This window comes from Sesamum indicum, unplaced genomic scaffold (genome assembly GCF_000512975.1).
Source record: "Sesamum indicum cultivar Zhongzhi No. 13 unplaced genomic scaffold, S_indicum_v1.0 scaffold00124, whole genome shotgun sequence".
In the NCBI taxonomy this organism is placed as follows: Eukaryota; Viridiplantae; Streptophyta; class Magnoliopsida; order Lamiales; family Pedaliaceae; genus Sesamum; species Sesamum indicum.
In genome coordinates this window covers 78,787-102,676 of record NW_011628051.1, presented here as the reverse complement: position 1 = coordinate 102,676, position 23,890 = coordinate 78,787, and positions in this window count along the sequence as shown.

Below are 23,890 nucleotides of genomic sequence, written 5' to 3'. Positions count from 1 at the left end.
TCAAAAAAGACGCAAATTACCCCATGTCAACAGTTTAGGTAGTGGAATAATTTGCTTCATTTTCTAAAATACATTGGTAATTTGCTATTATATTTTTTATATGGGATTTTTTGCTTATTTCTTATATTACAGGGGGTAATTTGCAATTTTTTCCATTAATTTAATTCTCTTAATGCGTCTTTGTGTTTGGTGATGATTATATTAATTTTTCATTTAAAAGCTGATAATTATGATTCCCTCCATCCTCATGATGATAACAAAGAATCTCATTTCATTCAAATTTGAAGTTAGTGGACGTTGAAATAGTGGGAATATAATCTCATACATTTATTCATTTTTATTCTTAAAATTAGTGGTTAAAAATAATTATGTCATGTTGTTTAATTAGGAAATATATATTGCATTCTAAAAGGGAGACGGAAGAAATCTTAAATTTGGAACAAGGAATAGTGATTAAATTTTTTAAAAAGAATTACATAATTAATGATTATTTTTCTTTAGATTGTAAAAAAAAAAAAAAACATAATAAATGATGTTCATTAGCGATATGATTAATTTGCATCCAATTAGATCTTTCGGTTACTTTGAACAATACTGAATATTATTCAACTTGTGTATCTATTTTTGTTTGAGATTTCATTTGATGAAGTAACCCTTTTTTTATACGGTGCTGGTTATTGTATTATCTTGTTTTTACATACATATAATAAACAATCAATAACACTTTAAAATATATTATAAATAAAAATAAAATATAATAATATATTACATTAAAAAAGAAAAAAAATTAATTTATCAGTTAATATAAAATTTAAAAAATTGAATAAATTAGTTATCTCATTGGTATGGCAGTGTCATTAAATTATTTGGCTTCACAAAAAATTAGTATGATACTGTCACTAACTGCGCTTTGTGAGTATGAATGGTCTTTTCTTTTTATATTAGTGTGAATATATATACATATATATATATATATATATACGGAAGAAAAGGTTTTACCACAGTAAGAAATATGATTTTTTTCATTATGTATAATTTTTATGATTAAATTTAAAATATCATGACGGACAATCCTTAGTTATAATTGTGCAACAATTATTAGTTGTTGTTTGTGCAAATAAGGTGAAAATATAAGTAATAATTAAAAGTTGGAACAATTTCTAATTATAGTTAAAATAACAATAAATATTGATTTATGATTCATATTTAAATTTTTGTATTAATTATATTTAATTAAAATAAATAACTATTAACGTTATTAAAATTTTTTAAGTCTTTTAATTTACAGCATAGTAAATAATTCAAATATATATATATATATTTCTTATTTTTTTTTCTTAACGGTGTCCTACAAATTGGTGATATTGTTAACAAATAGATGAAGTGGTACAACTTCTGTTTTAAATGGGGTTAATGATTACTTCCCCATGCCATGTTTCCCTTTCTCTTTCATCTTGAAAGATTGAGAAAGATCTGACAAACCCTTCTCTCTTTTGGTCATTCAGTGGGTCCCACAAACATTCCCCTAAAGTAGGCAAACTGTTCAGGAATTCTTTTCCCTTTCCCCACTTACTCAATATCCAATATTAGCTCTATACAAGCAGCCTATGCATACTTTATGTATAATTTAATTTTTTATTATATTTATATAACTAATAAAATAGAAAAAAGAAAAAAAATAAATGATTACCCAAAATGAACTAACGTTAAATATGCATGAACAAAACATTACCGATAGAAAACATATTTACTTGCGCGAATTTTTAAATGATACATTTTTTGTAAATAGTTATTAAACCAATGGTAAAAACTATTATTAATCACGGTTAAATAAAAATTGACGTAAAAACTTAATTTATTTTAAAAAATCACGATCTACAATCACTGTGTGGCCGTGATTAATAAATTTTTACTACAACTATTAATTTCACGACAAAAATTTGCGGGATTTGCACCAGATTTAGGAACTGTTTTTTTTAATGCTATGAACGATTTTTTTAAGGATGAATTACTATGAACCAACTTTTTAAACGATTATGGAACGAAAAGCCTTCCGTCCTAATAGACGGTGTTACAAATAATTAGGAATGATTTTGCAGATACCGTTTCTAATTTGTATCGGTATTCATACCACATGTACAATAACTGCATTTACTAATTACATGACCATATAAAATATAATTTCTTTATCTGGAATATATATTTTATTTTAGAACAGTTTTCTTTATTTTCTTAAAAATGATTTGAAGCGATTTTTGCAATACTAACATAAATTTGGCACGGTGGTTGTGTCTCCAGATGATATACTTTGGAACGTACTTTAGATTGAAGTTGAACCATACTTTGGAATAGACATAAGAAATATTATTGTAACTGTTGTAGGATTATAGTTTGGAATGGAATATTTGATATTTAGTCGTTAATTTTGGAATATGTTTAGAAACGAATTTGTCCTTTATTAGGAAAATCGTCGTTGTAACAATTTTGTCGGTCGTTCCGAAGACCGTTCTTTAATTATGTATATATTAAAAAAAGATTATTTTAAAATAATAATTTTTTATTTATAATTAATTAGTAAAATTAATTATTTGTATTAATTTGATTAATTAAATAAATATTGAATAATTGAATACAATTAACATTAAAATATGGATAATTACAAAAAAATTATATTAATATAAAATTATTTGTTTACAAATATTAATGAAAGTACTAATCCACAACCTGCCCCTCATCAGCGAGGTCCATTTCTCATCGTTTGGGGCATGAGGGTCCGCGGAGGCTGGATGGACCGTTGGTCGAGGCGTTGAGTTGTGATGAGCCGACAGTCGAAGCGTTGGCCTGCATGAATTTCATAAATTGAATATGTAAATATTCTAAATATTATCCTAATTATTATGTAAATATTATAATTATTAAATGTTATTCTAATTTTGTGATTTTGCTAATTATTATGTAAATACTGTAATACTAAAAATATTATCCTAATTTTTTAATTATGCTAATTATTATGTAAATAATCTAAAATGTGAACTAAATTCAAATATTTTTTTAAAATGTGTACTAAATTCAACAATTTTTCTAATATTTCTTAAATTACAAAAAAAAATTACAGAAAAAATATATTCTGATTTTTCAGATAATATTTCAGAAAATTTGTCAAAAAATAAGAAAATTCAAAAATTACCCAATAATTATAGAATTTACACAACAATTTCATAAATTAAAAATTTATAATTTTCGAAAACTAAACAATTTACAGAAAACTTTTAATATTTCAGAAAATTATTTTCAGAAATTACACAATTTATAGAAAAAATAGAAAATTTATTTTAATTTCAGAAAATAATTTAATTTCAAAATATATTTTAGAAAATTATTTTCAGAAAATTCTTAATATTTCAGAAATTACACAATTTACAAAAAAAAAATATTTTTAGAAAATAATTTACTTTGAGAAAATATTTTCAGAAAATAATTTACTTTCAGAAAATATTTAAAAAATATTATTTGAGAAAATTATTTTCCAAAAAAAATTTAATATATCAGAAAATAATTTTCAAAAATTACAGAATTTACATAAAAAATTAGAAAACTTATTTTGAAATATTTTTATAAAATAATTTAATTTCAAAAAATATTTCACAAATTTTTAATATTTCAAAAAATTATTTTCAAACAAATTTTTAATACAAAATGCATTTTTAAAAATCAGAAAAAATTAGAAAAATAAAACATCACAGAAAATTTCAAAATAATAGTCAGAATATCCACAATATTTCACAAAAGAATAATAAAAATTTATTTTTAATACTAACTTTTAAAAATAACGGGGAGTGGTGGGGAGCGACAGGCAACGATGGGGAATGATAGTGAACAACGGCGAACGGGGAGAGGAAACGGCAGTGAGCAGGGGCGAACGGAGAGAGAGAGAGAAAGAGAGAGAGAGAGAGTGATTGTAGAGTGAACAAAAACTATGCTAAGTATCATTTATATATTAAAATTTTGGAACGATCAAGTATTCCAAAATTGTTCATAAGATCGTTCCTATACTAGTGAAAACGACACTGTTTTACTAGCAAAACGATGACATTTTGATTTGTTTGGAATAGTAAATTTTTTAAATTTCTATTGGAACGGTCATTTATTTACTAAACAGTTCCCATATCCGTTCCTAAACTACGAAAATAACATTGTTTTACCAAAAAATGATATTGTATTACAAAACAGTTCTTATTGTTAAAAACTGTTCCTATTAAAGTTCCAAATAAAAATTAAGAAAGATCAGCATCAGACACATTAATGAGCAAAGAAAAATATACAATGAATGGATTAAAACCATTGAAAACATAAAGTATTTTTTCATGAGAATGGTGTATGTTCACTATATGAAGTATATTTGTATATTCAAATTTGTTAGTATTATATAGATGTAACTAGCATTCGGCCAGTTGAAATTTTGATCAGACCTTTAGATATGATTAAATAGACAAAAGACTACATTAGATGAAATTTTGGACATTTTTGTCATATGGATATTTAGGTATCGTATCTGATTTGTAGTAAGCGAGATTCAAAATGGTGTAACCAACAATCGCTTTGTGATTTTAAATCATAATGTTATATATATTCAAACAGATAGAATCTTATACGAGTTCGAGTTTGAAATTAATTCGACTCGCGGATATTTAGATATCGTAACCAAAATCTATACTAGATATACGTTTAAAATGTTCTGGAACGATTATTTTAAAATTTGGAAGGGTTCCGATAATTAAAGTTAGGAATGATTTTTCAAAGATATAATTTGAAACGGTGTCTTAATACATAACCGTTCCAAGTTGTAACTTTTCCACATTTTTTTGGGGGGGGGGTAAATGAAATTATTGTGGAACAATTCTTGGAATGGTCAATTTGAGATAACCGTTCTAATATTTGAATTTTTCTACTTTTTTTTTTCGGTGGCGTCAAATAAAATTATTGAGGAACTCTTATTGGAACGGTCAAATCGAAATAACCGTTCCATTTTGTGAATTTTCCTTCTTTTTTGTAGGGGTGGAACAGATTTTGAAACGATAAAATTAAAAAAAAAACTATTCCTCCTGGAGATTTCACCTAAGTACCATATACTTTGGAACGATTTTGTCGGAACCGTACATGTACAAAACCATTCGGATAAAATACACAAAACACCCCCGTATTTTAAAAAGTATGTAAAAAACATCCTCCAATTATGAGAATAGGCTAAAAGCCCCCTTATATTTTATAAAACTCAGCAACAAACACCCCTTCCATTAGTAATCAATGGAAGGTGTATTACACCCGCTCTTTGTGCACTTGGGGTATTTTTTAACTGTTTTTTTAATCTTTTCTTTGGGTATTTTTTATTAAAATGCCCTTTCTTTACTTTTATTTTATTTTTGTATTTTTTATAATTTAAAATGAAATATTAAATTATATTTAATTTATTCAATATTAAATATTAAATTAAATTATATTTAAATTAAATAATTTTATAATTCTTAAATCTAAAATTATTTTTAATTAATTACAATATATATTTAATTACAATAATTATTATTATAATTATTCTTAATTACCTAAAAAATTTAAATATTATAATTATTTAAAATATTCTAAATTAACTAAAGCATATTTTAATTAATATAATTAAGATTTATTAAAAAATTTGTGAAAAAAGAAAAACATAACAAATTCGCCCCTTTTTCGTCTAAGTTTCCGGCGCTGTCAGGATGAGTTTTCAATGGCTAAAGGTACCATTCGAATCCTCTCTTCAAGATGAATATTTTCATACCTTCAATTTGAGTTTTCGTCAATCAGAGAGACTGAGCTCAAGCCACGACTATAGAACATGTTTTTCATCTATTCGTCTCCGTTCGGTTGAATCTCGGTCTCAGACCACCACCATCAGACTCGTCTCTTCAAGACGATTCTAACCAGACTGGCCTCACTTAATTTGATAAAAAATTTACAAAGATACAATAATTTTAATAAAGTGCGCTGCTGCGACGAGATGGTTGGGGGGGGGGGTAAGGAATAGGGTGGGGTACTAGTTTTTTTTTAATATATAATGATAATATATTTTAAAATTTTAAATTATTTATATATAATATAAGTTAAATAATTTATTGAATCTAGACCTTTTATTTTTTTAAAATTTGACAGTTGAGATTAATTGATTAGATCTAACGATCAATATTTGATCAAAGAAGATCCAACGGTCATTAAAATAAAAAATAATGTATATTAAGTAAGGATATAACGGTCATTTTTTAAAAAATTAACACCGTTAGTTGGATTTAACGAAGAGAGGGTAATTGAGCTGAGTTTTACAAAACACAGGGGAGCTTTTAGCTTATTCTCATAACAGGAGGGTTTTTTAGCATACTTTTTAAAATACAGGGGGATTTTATGCATTTTGTCCGAACCATTCTTATTGGAAACTTCATTAAAATACCATACAATTTGGAACGGGCATTGGGAACACAATTAGGAATGGCCATCTAGCCGTTAAAATTTGGCTGTTGTACCTCTATCGTAACGGGTATTATAATACAATATTTTCTATACATTAAGCCGGCTCCAGTTGTAACTCACAAATACCTCAAAAATTTTAATGTTGTAAAACTTCGTAACTAGGCTTGGTAAAATACCTAAATGTTGAAAAGAAAAGTTTACTAATAAATATTTTAATCAGTAAAACTTCTAGAGAAATTACCAACAAAAAATATTGATGCTAAAATCAACAATAAATTGATTGTCAAATAAATATTTTTTCTTACTCAATTCATTGCTACTATAAACTAGCCAATAGCAATTAATGCCACTATTTTATAAGAAATTTGTATTATTACTAATGATATTATTTCTTGTAATTCCACATATATACCCAGATACGCGTTTCATTTTTATACACTAAATAAAAAAAATAGAATATTAGAGTTAAAACAAAATAATTAATAATTTAAAATTATCATTATTTTTATATAAATAATAAAAAATTCATTTTGTTACAACACAGAATTTTATAATTTTAATAGAATTATTGTATATATATTTACTCACAAAAATTAGTGACAAAGAAATTATGTATTATAAACGTATCATTGAAACAATTAATGATGCATATATATATATATATATATAATGAAAATTTAGTGATAAAAATTATTTTTCGTAATTACATCTGTTTTATGTCACTATAAATCAGCTTTTAATTGTCTATAGTGGCAATTTCATGTACAGTTCTTATCATGAATAATTATGTTGTGATAAGATCAAAATTATTACTATTTAATATATATTTTTAATGATAATTCTTGAATTATTACTCAATATATTATTGGTAATACACATTTTCAAATAATATTTTATAGGGTAAGTATTACAGCTAGTCTCTTAAGTTTGCATTTAAAATCACTATAGTCTAATAACTTTATTTTTCGGTGTTAGCATTTTGAACTTTAGTTTTAGTCACATATTGGTTCCTCTAACCATTTTTTGATGAAAATATTACCAAATTCTAACTTTTTTTAGGATAAACTAGCCAATATTTAAGTTTTTTTTTCTCATTTTTAATTTTTTAAATCTATAAAATTATCAAATTAGTTCTCTTTCTTACGTGAAAAAGGTTTTGCATCTTGCCGACGTGTGAACCTGCTAAGGAATTTATTCTTGGCCTATTGATGAAAGGAAAAAAGATTGAAAAATGATATACAGAAGCCCCAGGAAGCACAAAACATATAAAGATGCTTTTGGTACTAGCTTGTGTACTTGTGTTCGTGATATGGAAAATGTAATGAGGTGTTTAGAAATATACATCTAATATTAAGTATATGGTGTATGTGAACTAAGTTGTAAATGTGTATGCGATAAAATAAAATTAGCTTATTTATGCTAAAACAAATTTTTCCACTTAGAGGTGGAACATGATCTGATTGTGTTCTTGTATGTTCATGCGTTGAAGTTCTACATTGAAGAACATGGACATGTCGTGCAATATGATCTGGGCATGTAACTCTCAGTTTGGATGTTGATTGTGCTTGTTTGAAAAGCAGGCCCGTGTCTTAGAACGTCAGGTCATGCTCAACTTTTAGTCTTTTTAAAAATAAAAATAACAAAAATGCTCCTATAGATAAGTCATGTGCTTATCAATTGATCATTTTCGACTATATTTTTATAAAAAATGGCTAAAGAGACCAAATTAAAATTCATGAACGCTGAAACTAACAAATAAATTTCAAAGTGATTTCGAATAGGAAATTAAGAGACAATATACTAGTTACCCTTTGACAAGTATCAAAGATGGACAATTGATTATCATAAAAAAATGGAACGGTTAAATGCATTTTTTATTCTATAAATTAAATTATTTGGTGTTTTCGTCCTTTAATTTTTTAGGATAGTATTTTAGTTATATATTTTTTTAATTTTCGTAATTTCAGTCCCTTTTTCGGCTGGAGTTCGTTTGCACCGACGAGAAGGGTAAACTCTAATAAGAAAATGACTAGAATCGAGAAAATTAAAAAGATATAGGACCAGAAATGCTTCCTTAGAAAGTTAAAAGGATAAAAACATTGGCAAAAATGAGTCAATAAGAACAGTAACCTCAATTTTAAAAGGTCGCGTGAGATACATATATATTTTTCAGATGAAGAAGGTGAGCTCGGGTAAAGATAAAGGATTGAAATTACGAATAAAAAGATACAAGTCGAAAATGCTACCCCAAAATATTAAAAGATAAAAATACTAAATAATTTAAGTTATTGGATAAAAATATATTAAACCAAATAAACGTATGTCCATACATTTTGTGAATATTGAATTCATACAACAAAAATTTTATTTTGAATGTACCCATTGAACTACTTTGTCATATAAATCTAAATGTATAATATTTCTTTTAAGGTTGACTAAAATTAGTTCTCCAACTCTTCCTTAAAACTCGAACTGATGGCATATCTTTATATAAATAAAATATTATTATCGAACCACTTGATCATTTCTATATATATATATAAATATATGTCTGTTGTTGTTTTGCTGTAAAGCACTATACATATTATGTGGGGTGGACATAATCACACTTCCTCTCTCAAGCAGTAGCAGTAGCAGTAGCAGTCCACAACCATTGAGGTCTATTTTGAGTGGGTAAATAAATGAGTCTATTTTGAGTGGTTTCCAGTTTTGAGCCTCAATTATGTTCTCTCCTGTTTTGGTGATGAGAAAGAGAGAAAAGCTGATGCATTAATGATTCACTTTCCTGTGGGCAGTATGGGGTATCACAGTAACAACATATTTTCCCCCAATTCAAAATTAGCTTTTATTGGCGTTTAATCTTTTTCTGTAATTTCTTAATTTGAAAAAAAATAAAATTAGTTGAAACCTAAATCCATGCTTGATTTCCTTTTTAAGTTTCTAATGAAAAGTATGTCTTTTTAGGATCAAACACATTTTCTACTCATAAAGAGTACATATAATCGCATTCGTCTTTTAAAAAATGAAAGGTAACAATACTTTCAAGAAAATAATTTATCATTAATAGAACAAAATTAATATCCTTTCTACTTACCTTCTAAACTCTTTTCATTTACCCCTTAAATGTGTATACTACAAAATTTTCCCATTAACATTTTCTAGTGATTTTATTTGAAACTTAGTATTTAATATATATCATAAATTAGGTAATGTAAAACATTTAGAACTCAGAATTTGCAACAATATGTTTGAACCGTGATGTAACCACATATATATATATATATATCATGCATATTATTTTATAAAAATAAAATTTTCTTTTATTTAAATTGTATATTTCACAATAACATGAATAAACATTTAAAATATATCACATAATTTTTGTATTTACACAAACCTGACACGCTCGAAAATAGATCCAGTTCAGCAGATGACTCATCAGACAGTAGGGATTCCATATCACACTTAATCCTATCATCTTAGGACACATCATACTAAAAAGTTTCTAACAAATCCCCCTTAGATTTGTGGCAGTTGACCTAGAAACATGTGAAACAAAATCCATCGAACTCAGACTGATTGGGCACTGAAAGCACCGGAAATACAAGTGGATCAGCCCGGGAGCGCGCAAACGAAAGCGGTAATATCAAAATATATAAATTAAAATGAAACGTAATAAAAATCATAATTCCAAGGGGTGTACCTTTGGAGTTTCCGTCGATTCGATGTAGTTAAATAATAAATGACAATAAAATAAACAGGGTTAATAGTTGAATGAAAAAATCGAGAATTGGATAAATCATAAATTAAGAATTACCTTTTAATTTGATTTATGTCGAACCTCCTCCGTTTGACCCGTTCACGCAAGGCTTCAACGTACAAACCCTCTAAAGTTGCGTCCACACCAGTTGGGATCACTCAATTCTCTTTGCTAGAAGAAAGTTAGGGAGACAAATGCACATCAAGTGTGTATTCAAGAGGGGTGGCCGAGAGATGGAATTAGGGTGTAGGAAATTATTTCTTACTTTGTGATGTATTCATTCATTAGTTATTCCAAATAACTAATACTATACATTAGTTATTCCTCGTCCCTTCTCGGTGATTTGTGTGTGACTCTTTAGGTTCACCTTTCAGTTAAACTTGGGCTAGTGTCAAACACTACTATTAATGAAATTCAATTTAATTTGTAATTCTCGATCAACCCTTGATCAAGAAAGCCCATTGCCATAGGTGGCCGTCTAGCAACGGTCCATTGCACTAGAGACTAGGCGAATATTCGTGTGAAGTTTTAGACTCTCGAGTCCATACGGGTATGGTCCTTCCGTCTACCATCTCCTGTCCTTAGTCTAGGGCATAGAATTGGGTGTCGGTTCTTATCCTAGACTAGGCGTCTATGCTTAATACTTGAGATCGTGTTACACCAAATGGCTTGACATAGGAACCTCTTTCAATCTATTTGATCAATGACTATGGCCAACACTTTATAGAGTGTAGATGGATCTCCAAGTGCATAGGAGACACATCTGTCACATTTTGATAGGGAACAGATTCTCTTCTTGGAACTCACCGTCTTTACTACATACTTTGACTGCACTAGACAAGGCTTATGGTGACCATATCTGAGACATGATCACCTCTCACACTAATCTAAGATACAGTCATCACATGCACATGATTGCCTTGATTCCTCAAGTCTGAAGACTACTCTTATACTATCGGAGTCGAGAATTCGAGTATCGATCAAGCCTCCAAGGCTTCCATATGATGATCCACATAAGTCAATTCAATCGATTCGACACCTAGTCAATCGACCCACTAAGATCGCATAGACGTCTTATGTCTGTTGCCGATGAAACACAACACTAATCAAATGAATGCGACTTTTAATGCAAGTCTCAGTAAGACTCTCGATGCCCAGTCTCAAAGTCCTTGACTTGGAACATTTCAGACCTAACCTTTGGCAGTTGATTTCATGACCGACATCCAATGCGCAAAACAACTGTTGCATGGTTGTTAAAGTGGTCAGTGGGCATCTGTTGTGATGTCCAAGCAGTGCTTGTTGTAATTTGGTAAGTACATAAGATACGAGTGCCAAAGACGAATACTTACCATATACGTCGGGACAATATTTTTTAAATAAAGATTGCTTGGATGGTTCTCAAAACCGCCAATCTAATTGGCTTTTGGTCACATATTCCAACAATCTCCCACTTGACCTTGAAGCCAATTACTCATGTTTTTCAGATTAAACTGATATGAGCAGTTTGCGATATCATCTAGGCTTATGGGTTTACTTTTGTTAATGTTGATGTCCTGCGGTCCAACACATGTTATATCTTCCTATCATCTCTCCACGAAGATGATGGTGTCTAAGATTTTTCCTTGGACCTGTGATGAGATTTGGGGCTTTTTACCTTGTGCCATAGCCCAATTGTCATTGTCCAAGGTGACTATTGGTGTAGCTGTGCTAAGTAGCATACCCAACAATTAGGCGTTGTTTTTCTATCTTAACCATTTTTTAATATAACTTTAAAATTACCATACATTCAATGTTCCATGATAAAGTTCCTTGTGGTAATCCATTTAGAACCTTTTCAATTTTACCACATTATTATAAATCTCAAATGTACATTCGTTTTGAGATTAAATGTTATTCATATGATCCTGGAAGCTACTATCGCTATAACCTTCCAAAACCAACTCACAATTAATGGGGTCAAGGGCTCTTCTCAATTCTTATTCAAGTATTAAATATAGCTCTTCAATAGCTATCTGTTGCCTCGTCAGTGCACACTTGATATCCATTGTTATTCTAAACAAGCATAAGCAACATCAGGTTCAGTGCACTGAACAACATTCCATACTGCTTACAGCAAAGACGTAGGAGATGTCAAACATCTAAGCTTCTCATCAGTCTACCACAACAGAATCTTGGACAACTTATCCCTATATAGGAATCCAATTCCTATTATGAAGAATTTTATGAACAACGTTCGTGTCTTTGATTTCCACAATATCGTTCTATCATTCCAAATGATCAAAGACATTTTAATATCTAAAATACTTGGAACACAATTGAGCTCCCACTGACCTTCCACTTTGTTCTTGACCAAGTCATATACCTCATGATCTTGTCAAAACAAGTATGTAGGGCGTTCAAACCTAGTTTGAACTCCATAGCCGATTTTATGGCTCCAAGCCATTTATCCAAATCGATGTCCTGCATTGCTTCTCCTTGTTCGATTATAGAAACTCGTACCTATAGGGTAATCAGAGTTTTCTGATCGTCCTTTGGAAAACTTTAGATATGGTTAGTTAAAGTTTTGATTACTAGTGATATTTGCATTATTGTATAACGAAGCTGTATAAATCAAACTCCAAGTCTAATATTCCTCCCAATAACCCTTTAACGTATGCAGGACCATTCCTCATACTCAAGATTTTTGTAGGGCATAGGTTTGCCATTCCATATCAAATATGGTGTCTGGATTGCGACTTAAGAAAACACCACGTTTTACAACTGGATAATTTTTTGAAAGTCCATATCCAAATGGTGCAACTAGTTCAGTGAAACACCGATTGGACCATGTCCATTCAAGGTTCGATTTATCCCTTACTAGAGACAGTTCAACATCATCTCTTTTGGAGGAATTTCATTGAATGAGAATTCCATTCTCATTTTGAATCTTTCAAGAACTCCTATACGTATCACCTCGATCCCATCGAGGGGTTTGTTTCCATAACCATTTTGGTACTCCACCTCAAGTCTAATTTCTCTGAACTTTCTAGAAGTTCTTAGATTTGTGACCCTCTACTAGTATTTGTGTATTTAGTAACTTACTGATGTCCATTTTGGATCCAATCTAATAGATCGTTTTTTACAAGCATTCTTTGTCCCACAAAGTGATTTCACGATTTTCTTCCTTCTCAGAAAGGATTCATAAATTAGTAAACTCAAATCATCTATTGCTAGACTCTTGAATATATCAACCTACTCATCCTAACTAGAGGGATATGGCCCTAGCTCATGCATTCCATTCTCTGTAAGTTATGTTCTTGATCATCCTTTATAGTCATTTCTTTTGATCATCCATAATCCAATTATGTAATATGACAATTTAATAACTCAACAGACTGAAGAGAATCTTTTATTGTTCAAGCTTATAGTCTAATTTGTCCAACAATTGACTAATGACTTGATCACGCTAGGTTGCATAATCCTATACTATTTCAATATGAATACTAATAGCTAAGTTTATTTAGTCTTATTGCCTTTCCAATAATGGGCTGACCATTCGTTAGCTTTAAGACTACTTGATTTAGCATTCTATTCCTTTTCATTTTATGCAAATCATTTACAGAAATACATTTCAAGAGCAAGTGTCCAACACTTAGGACAAGAACAGTAATCATGTTTGCTCAACAAATGCCATAGTTGGGTGAAAGGGAGTTCACGACACTCCTCTTCTAATGCCCTTTGGCAATTTCATGCAAACATCATAAGAAAATTTTGACTGCCGAACTGTTATTCCATTTTCCTTCTACCCTTGCCCATCAAGGCGACAAGAGCTCTCAAAGAGCTTGTAGCGACTGACTTAGCTTCATCCTTCTCTCTCATTTGGCATTCGGTTCCCTTGCCTTTCGCTTTTGAGCTTGAAGCCTCTAAGTCCAATACCGACGGTGTAAATTCTTCATTTATTGTCTCGTATTGGTCCAACCATTTCATTAACTCATGAAATGGTCTTCTCAAGCCTGTTTAGAGTTTATGATAAATAGGTCGAAGGAGGGATGAAGGGACCTGAAGGATTACTTCATGTACCCTTTCAAGATCAACATTGAGGTTTTCGAGCTCTTCTGCAAGGGATAGCATCTCAACCCCATGTTTATGTACAAATGACCTTAGTCATCTTGGCTTCAAAAAATGTGTCCGTCGCAACATATTCAATATGTAGGTTCGACGCTGCATAAATTGATTTGTATGGAGCATTTATTGAACCAACAATGTGCAGCCTGTCATACCGCTCATGAATGACAGAAGCAGGTATGATGCTATGTACCTTGCGATGTCAAATGTTCCTTAAGCAAGGACCCCTTTTGCAAGCCCGATGGAAGTGGTTTTTCCATGACATAAACCCAAGTTTGGAAATCGAGGACAATCCTCTGATTTCCACAGTTAATTTTAATCGATAATGTTCCATTAAATAAATCTTAAAATAAAGAAAAATTAAAAAACGGTATCCTAAATATGCATTCTAAACGCAAAGCGGAAACAGTAAGTAGATTATAGCAATATCGAGTTTGAGTTAAGACTCGGTCTTTAGTCATTAACTTCTCCTACTATTTCTACAAAATTCCACTACTCTCAAGTGGGCTTTCAGAAAATCCTTTTCTAGTGAGCTTGGAATCCACAAGAACAATTTACCATGCTCCACTTTTATGATTCACATGAAAAAAGCCTTGTGGGAGGCAACCAATGTCATTCTCATTCCATGAAATTTTTAAGATATTTTGCCTCACCTCTGCACATGGGTCCCAAGGACTCTAAGTGAATTATGCTACTCGGTGTTAGGCTCAACCCATCAACCAAATCATACCTTAATTGTCGCCCCGATGAATCATGAGACAGAAAAACAACGAGCATATTTCTTTGTTCAAAACAATAATGCAACTTGCCTACTACACCAAATGTGCCACGATTCGTGAGACCGCACTTGGATAGCGGTAGCTTCCTCATAATATTGTTATGGATGAAAGGCCTGGACAGATTGGAATGCCATTTCGATATAAGTCCGTTTATGGGCTTAATATTTTTTTCTATGTCGGCCTCAACCCATCAGTCAAATCACACCTTAACTATTGCCCCCCATAACTCATGAGACAGGAAAATAGTGAGCTTGTTCCTTTGTTTACAATAATGGTGCAGCTTGCCTCTAGTCCAAATGTGCCACGACTCGTGAGACCACACTTGGATAATGGCAACTTTCTCACCACATTATTGTGAATGGAAACCTTGGACAGATAAAACTGTTTTGATCTAAGTCCATTTTGGTCGTAACATTTCAACTTGGTCCAACCAAGTGAGAGTTAATTATGAGTGGTTTGACCGAGACCTCATCACATACAAACATTTCATCCATAAATATCAAATATTTAAAGCATTAAATAAATGCATAGCATTCAATAAAACTTAGCATACCCCTGTTAGATGATCACGAGCTTAACCTATGTGACCTACTAAGCCCACAATGATTGTATGGTCAGTCTAAGGTGGCTCTATGCTATTATATAGTATTTTACCCATCAACATATAAATAGGCCTTGTGATATCTCCATGGGCCACCTACTCCATGGGCCTCCTCTTTCATGGACCTTCTTCTCCATGGGCTTGTTTAAAATAAAAAGAATCCCGAAAATCTTATAGTACTCTCATTACAATTGAAAAAGAAATCCTGATTGGAAGTCGGGGGGAGTACATAGGAGGGAGAAAGCAAGCCTTATTATTCCAAGGCTAAAAACGAGAAGGAGAGAGAAAACAAAATCACAAGGGCACACCGGCCACCCAACAAAACTTAAAAGACATACATTCAATCTAGGGTTCCGTGATTATCCATTCACATTCATTCTAGCATATAATAACTATTCATCATGCTAGAGAAGAAAATAATAATTCCAAAAATTATTGCGATATCCAATATCACGACAAACAATTATATGCAGAAAATAATAAGTTTAAAATTTGCAACTCAAACAGATGATTAAGCCTCGTGCATCCTATGCTCACAAATAAATTAAATTAATTAATTAAGCCTCGTGCATCCAATGCACACAGATAAACCAAATTAATTAATTAAGCCTCATGCATCCAATGCACGCAGATAAACCAAATTAATTAAAGCAATTTCATTCTATAAAATAATCCAATTTTCTCCAAAACTAAATCAGCAAAAAATAATATTTAGTAGAAAATAAGGAGAAATTAAAAAATTCAATTTTCCTGAAAAAAAGCGAAAAAATGGCCCAGCCGTCGGCCGTCAACAGCAGCAACAGCTCAACAACAGCCGGCTACGTGCGCGCGCACTAGCTAGGCTGCGCCAAGCTCTAGCCTGGCCGTGCGCACGCTGCGCACTGCCGGTCAGCAGTGCACTGCTACAGTACCACTTTTGATTTTTGATTTCCACACATTAATCTGGAATTAAAATCAATTATTTTACCAAAAAAATCAATTTCCATAAAATACTTAAATCATCCAAAATTTCAAAAATTAAACAAATTTATTTTCTCACATAATTGTTCAAGAATAAACAAAAATATATCATATTTCAAAAGTGATAAAAACATATTGTCATGCTTATTCACACAAAACCATAACCCTTACATCGTACTGGGCTCTGATACCACTTGAAAGCACTGTGAAATGCGAGCAGATCGTCCCAGAAACGCGCAAGCGACAACGGGAATACCGAAATACATAAATTAAAATGAAAGGTGTAAAACTATAATTCCAGGGTTGTACACTTGGAGTTCTTGAGCGTTCGATGTAGTTAAATAATAAATAAAAATAAAATAAATGTGGCTAATGGTTGAATGAAAAAAATGAGAGATGCATAAATCATAAATCAAGAATTACCTTTTGATTTGATCTATGTCGAACCTCCTCTGTTTGACCCGTTCACTCAAGGCTTCAATGTAGAAATCCTGTAAAGTTGCATCCACACCACAATGGAATTTGGGATGCCTCAATTCTCTTTGCTAGAAGAAAACTAGGGAGAAAAATGCACACCGAGTGCGTATTCAAGAGGGGCAGCTGAGACGTGGAATTAGGGTATAGGAAATTGTTTTCTTTGTATATATTCATTCATTAGTTATTCCAAATAGCTAATATATATATATATATATATATACCTTGTATGGATGCATTAAAATATGTTTAGGTTCATTTAACCATCCATAAGATAATAAAATCCTTTATTCCAAATAAAGAATGACTAACATGGCACTTCCCAAAAGCGAATTTGTTAGTCAATAATTTTCTATTCTAAGAATTTCCACCAACTTAATTATGGATTTGCATTGGCCAATTTTATTAAATTAAATACAAGGTCCAATAATGTAAATTACATCCAATTTAATTAAAACCCACTTAATTAAGTGCATCATATATTTAATCCAATTAAATATATGAGCCCAATAAACCTTTATTAATTAATAAGTTCAACTTATAAATAATAAAGGCAAGCCATCATAAAATTAATCCTATTAATTTATTCTTGGACTTATCCATCCAATGAATTCCTCATATTTATAAGTAATCCAATTACTTATAGAATTAATTCCCAATTAATTCCTCGTCCCTTCTCGGTGATTTGTGTGTGACTCTTTAGGTTCACCTTTCAGCTAGACTTGGGCTAATGTCAAACACTATTATTAACTAAATTCAATCTAATTAATAATTTTCGATCAACCCATAATCAAGAAAGCCCGCTACCATGGATGGCCGTCTAGCAACGGTCCATGGCACTAGAGACAAAGCGAATATTCGTGTGAACTTTTAGGCTCTCGAATCCATACGGGTACGGTCCTTCCCTCTACCGTCTCTTGTCTTTAGTCTAGGGCATGGAATTGGCTATTCCATCCTGGAATAGGCGTCTATGCTTAATACTTGATATCGCATTACGCCAATTTGCTGACTTAGGAACCTCTTTTTCCTATTCGATCAACGACTGTGGCCACAACTTTATAGAGCGTAGACACATCTCCAAGTGCATAGGAGATACCTCTGTCACGTTTTGACAGGGGATGGATCCTCTTTTTGGAACTCACCATCCTCACTACATACTTTGATTGCACTAGGCAAGGCTTATGATGACCATGTCTGAGAATCGATCACGTCCCACACAAATCTAAGATACAATCATCACCTACATATGACTTCCGTGATTTCTCAAGTCTGAGGATTACTCCCACTACCAGAGTCGGGGATTCTAGTCATACCGACCAAGCTTCAAAGACTTCTATAGGACGACCCTGTAAGTTAGTTCAGTCGATTCGACACCTAGCCAATCAACCCACTATGATCGCATAAACATCTCATGCCTGTCCCCGATGAAACATAGCACTCATCAAATGAATGCGACTCTTAATGCAAGTCTCAGTAAGACTCTCATGTCCAATCTCGAGGTCCTCGACTTGGAACATTTCAAATCTAACCCTTGGTGATTTCATGACCGCCATCTAATGGCAGTCCAACTGTTGCACGATTTGTTAAAGTGGTCTATGGGTATCTGTTGTGACGTCTAAGCAGTGCTTGATATAATTTGGTAAGTATAATAGATACGTGTGCGAAGACGAATACTTACCATATTCGCCAGGACAACATTGCTTAAATAAAGATTGCTTGGATAGTTCTCAAAACCACCAATCTAATTGGCTTTTGGTCACCAATTCCAACAGGCATGACTTCTTCAGACTGTCGAATATTGGTTTTGACAAGTTCAAATTACAATGCATTTTTTTATGAGTTGCATAGCTATCAAATGGTATATCGTACACTGCTCTCATGACTAGATTTGTGCTCTTAATAGACCTATAAATAGAGGTTATCGTGCAACCATAAGAGTGACAAGTATCATTGACTCTCACACACTCTTTTTCTCAATTTCAACAAGTCACTCGCATATTTTCTTACTCCACACAATTATTATCACTTTATCTCGATATTTTATCATGTCACTATTGTACCATTGTTCTTATGCTATTTCAGTCATTTATTCAATAATTCAAATAGCCACTTAACCATCAAAGTGTTAATCCCTATTCTGCATGTTAGTTCTCCTTTGATTTTAGGATTTTGTGAAGATTCTTCGATCATTATGGTGCTGGTGGACCTCGGTACCCATCATTGGCATTGTCTCTAGGAACACTTGAGATAAAGGCGTGAAAAATGGCTATATCAAACAACGGAGTTGATAATGACTCTTTTGAATGAAAAACTTCCCTGCCTACTATAGTAGTTTCTACTGTTCCAGCTCCAGAAAGAGGCACTAGGAGGCCTCAATGGCCCTGCTCTCGCTCTCGATCCAACAACCTTCTTACTGCCACCAACCTGCTCTTTTTTTAGTAGTTCTTTCAGTTCATTGTTGAGACCATCTGCAAGGAGTGGATAGGCTTGGGAAGCGTGATAAAAATCCAAAAAATAAAAAAAGTTACGACAAATAAATTTCAATCAGGGGATGTACCTTTGATCTATTACTGGGCGTTTGGTGTAAAATAAAAATAAAATAGGGCTATTGAAAACAAAGAAAACCAAGAATAGGAGAAAAACATAAAATGAGTTTCATCCTCGTCGTTTTTCTTCGATAAGTTTCAAGCATTGGTTCCTTTCTCCAAATCTGTTCAAGGATAGATCTCGACAATGAGACCCTCTAAAAACGTCCATCCTCCCACTAGAAGGACGTGGTTTTTTCGTGCTAGTAAGAACAACTACGAAAGAGTAGAGATCGAAACAACTGCTAATAATTAACGTGTTTTGATCACTGGTTCATTTTTCTTTGATCTCCAAGACCAAAAGATAAACTTGGAGATGGATAGAAGAGATAAAGAGAGAGAGGACAATATTTGGAGAATGCAGAGATTAGTGTATTATGTGTGTGGCTAAGATTAGGTGTTGGTATATATATAACCTAGTCATACATATACAAGGAGTCTTAACCTAGTTAGGCTCCAAAAAGTTAACCCTAAACCTAGCAACCCTTCACCCACGAAATTCACCCCCAAAATTAGCCAAATAATTCCCCAAAACTGTCCTCCTTGACTTGCCAAGGTCTAACCAAGGCCTTGGGCTTATATTAAATAGGCCAAGCTCAATTAAATCAAACCCCACGCCTCATGGACTTAAATTAAATTTAGTTTAATTATAATCCCAACATTAAAACATCATTTAATCTAATTAAAGGACCCAAGACTTTCATTATCTCTCTTTCAATATATAAATCCAATTTATAAATCGGACCAAATCAAATAAAATTAATTCAATTAATTTAAATGGCTAACTTGAAATTCTAATTAATCCAACTAATTAAGTTTCAAGTCATCCATCCAATGGATTGATCTAAATAAATGATCCAATAATTTATACTCCGCAAATATTACTTTTATCCAATTAAATTAATCCAACTCTTCTAGAATTATTTCCATCCCAATATAGTGGCATTGTGTGACTCTTTAGGTTCACCCTCAGTTAGACTTGGGCGTGTCTGACCAACACAATTAATTAAATCTAATTTAATTAATTATTTTTAATATCCCATAACTAAAAATGGCCAGTTACAATGGGTGACCTTCTAGCAACATTCCATAGCACTAGAGACTAGGTGAGTAGTGGCGTGACTATTTAGTTTCATATTCATACGAGTACGGTCCTATTGTTAATCGTCTTCCGGCCTTAGTTTGGACATGAAATTGGGCATTTGTTCTCATCCTTGACTATGCAACCATGCTTGATACTCGAGACATGTCAATTGCTTTAGCTAAAGAATTTTGGAGTGTAAACTATCTATAAAGGCATAAGATAATTCACTTTTATATACTAATAGGGGATAGATCCACTCTTGGAATCCACCATCCTCGCTACACACTCCGACTGCACTAGATAAAGCTTATGATGACCATGTCCTATGACACTGCCACCGCTCACCATATCCAAGATACAGTCCTCGTATGCACATAACTGCCATGATTCCTCAAGTCCGAGGACTAATCTCGTACTATCGGAACTAGGAATTCCAGTCATACTGATCAAACCTTAAGAAGCTTTCATATTCCCATAATTCAGTACAATCAGTCGACTACCTTGCCAACTAACCCACAAAAATTGCCCAAATGACCTATGTCTCCAGCTGGGGAAAGGCAACTGCAGTACTTAGTACAAGTCTCTATTAGACTCTCAATGCCCTGTCTCGAAGTCCTCAACTTAAAATGTTTTCGGACTGACCCTCAAGAGTTAGGTTCATGGCTGCCCAACTCCACGGGTTTATCCTTTTGATCTGTGGGCATTTCATTGTGATATTGAAATCCCATTGATTATCAGCGGTAAGTACAACGAAACACACTGCAACCTTGATGAATTCTTACTATATTCATCAGTTTAATATTATTTGATAAAGATTAGATGAAAAACAACCAATCTAATTGGTTTTTTGTCACCCATTCCAACAATCTTCCACTTGACCATTAAGCCAATTACTTATGTCATTTAGAACCTTCTAAGTATGAGCACTCTGCGATATCGACTCAGTTTCATGGGTCTACTTTACTTTCTTCTAGATCTACACGGTCCAATCGTGTATTTTTCGTCACCATCGCTACCTGTGGATGGCTGTTTATATCTAAGAATTTTCTTGGATCTTGTGTTGAGATCTCGGGCCCAAAGGCTTTAACCCTAGCGTTGTCGTTTGCTTCCAAGGCTATAGTTGCTAGGCACCATATCCATCCAATAGATGTGTTTCTTCAATTCACACCACTTTTCATGACTGGCTTGTTAAAGTTGTCCCACAATCAAATTTTAAAATGGGACATCTGCTTGAAATCCTTTTAAGCTACCATGCCCACCATCAAGTCCGAACATGCCTATACTTTGAGGACTTATCCATTATTCACATGAATCTGAAAGCTAGTATCGCTTAACCTTCCAGAATGAACTCTTCACAAATTGTGTGTCAGAAACACTTCTTTAATCCTTATTTCAGTATTAAAAATTGCTCTTGACAATTGTCTAATGCTACATTGGTGTATTCCCAATATATGTTGTGTTATGCCCAAAGCATACATAACATCAGGTCAAACACTCTGATCCAATGCTTTCGCACTACCTATGAAAAAGATGTAGGGGATGTCCAAAACATCTGAGCTTTCTCATTACCTAGACGTAACTAAGTCTTGAACAGCTTCAACTTTATCATCAGTCAATCATGACTGAGTCTCGAACAACTCGAGCTTTTTCATCAGTCTCCCATGAATGATTCTTGAATAGCTCAGCACTTTATTGGAATGTAATTCCTTTTATGGAGAATTTTGTGAATAATTTTATTTGTGTCTTAATGTTTTCCAAACATCTTAACCTCATCCAAATGAGTAAGACGTTCATACACTAAACACATTGGAACTCAACCCAACTCCCACTGACCTTTAGCTCATTTTATCAAATCATACCCAGTATGATCTTTTGACAAATCGGATATTCCAGTTATGTGAAGTTTCAAATCCAGTTTTGAACTTTGTAATGAATCCTTAGGCTCCAAGCCATTGATTATGAATGATGTCCCACATTCTTATGTCCTATTGGATTATAATCCAATCACTCGAACAACTAAGGACTAGAATATGGTCAGTTAGAGATAGTTGCGATTGCAAATGATGTTTTTGAGAAAGTTGTACGAAATTGAACCCCCATTGTTTCCTTGATGTGTATAGGAATATCCTATCAACTGAAGTACTTTGTAGGATGAGGTTTGTGGTACAAGGGCCGACTTATTTTAGTGAAACACCAATCAAACAAAGTCCGACTTAGTTTGATTTCTTCCTTATCAGAGACTGATCAATCGTGATCCTTTGAGGAAGAACTTAACCGAAAGAGAATCACATGCTCATTTTTCGATATTCAAGAACTCCCACTAAATTCACGCCCTCTCAATCCAATCGAAAGCTAATCAATTTTGTTCACCATTCTGTGCCTAATTCCTTGAACCTCATCAAATAGACTTGTGAACCCCACATTGATCTTGTGCATTTTAGTATCATATTAGATCCAATCCAACATGCAACTGGTAAACTCATTTTGTCCCACACAAAAGCTTTTGCGCTCTCTCTCCTCCTTAGAAAAGGTTTTGAAAGTTAATGGATCCAAATAGCCTATTTCTAGTAGTCTTCGAATCCATCACTCTTTCTCATCCTCAATAGGAAGAGATTAACCTACCAGGACTGTAATTTTCGTTCTAATTATCATTTTTATTCTTTGTTTGAATATGCATAATCCAATTATGAGATAGTATAAAATTTATATTTCACCTAATAGACATGAATCCCATTCAATTTCAAATAGAAAACTTCATTGATCAAAATTATGTAATCACAATTGTCCCAATCATTCTAGGTTACATAAACACTATCCTAACATGATCACCACTAAGTCTAACTAAGTCGTTAGTCTTTGCAGCAACAGCCCTACTATCGCTAAGCCTTAGGACCTTCTTTTTTCAACTTTTATACTTCTAATCACCTGCAAATCATTTGAGATTGGGAATTCACTGGTATCTAATACCAAGAGTAGAATGGTGATTATGTTAATTATCAATTAAAGATTTTACCGTCATCAAGGAGGAGCTTAGGACACTCCCTC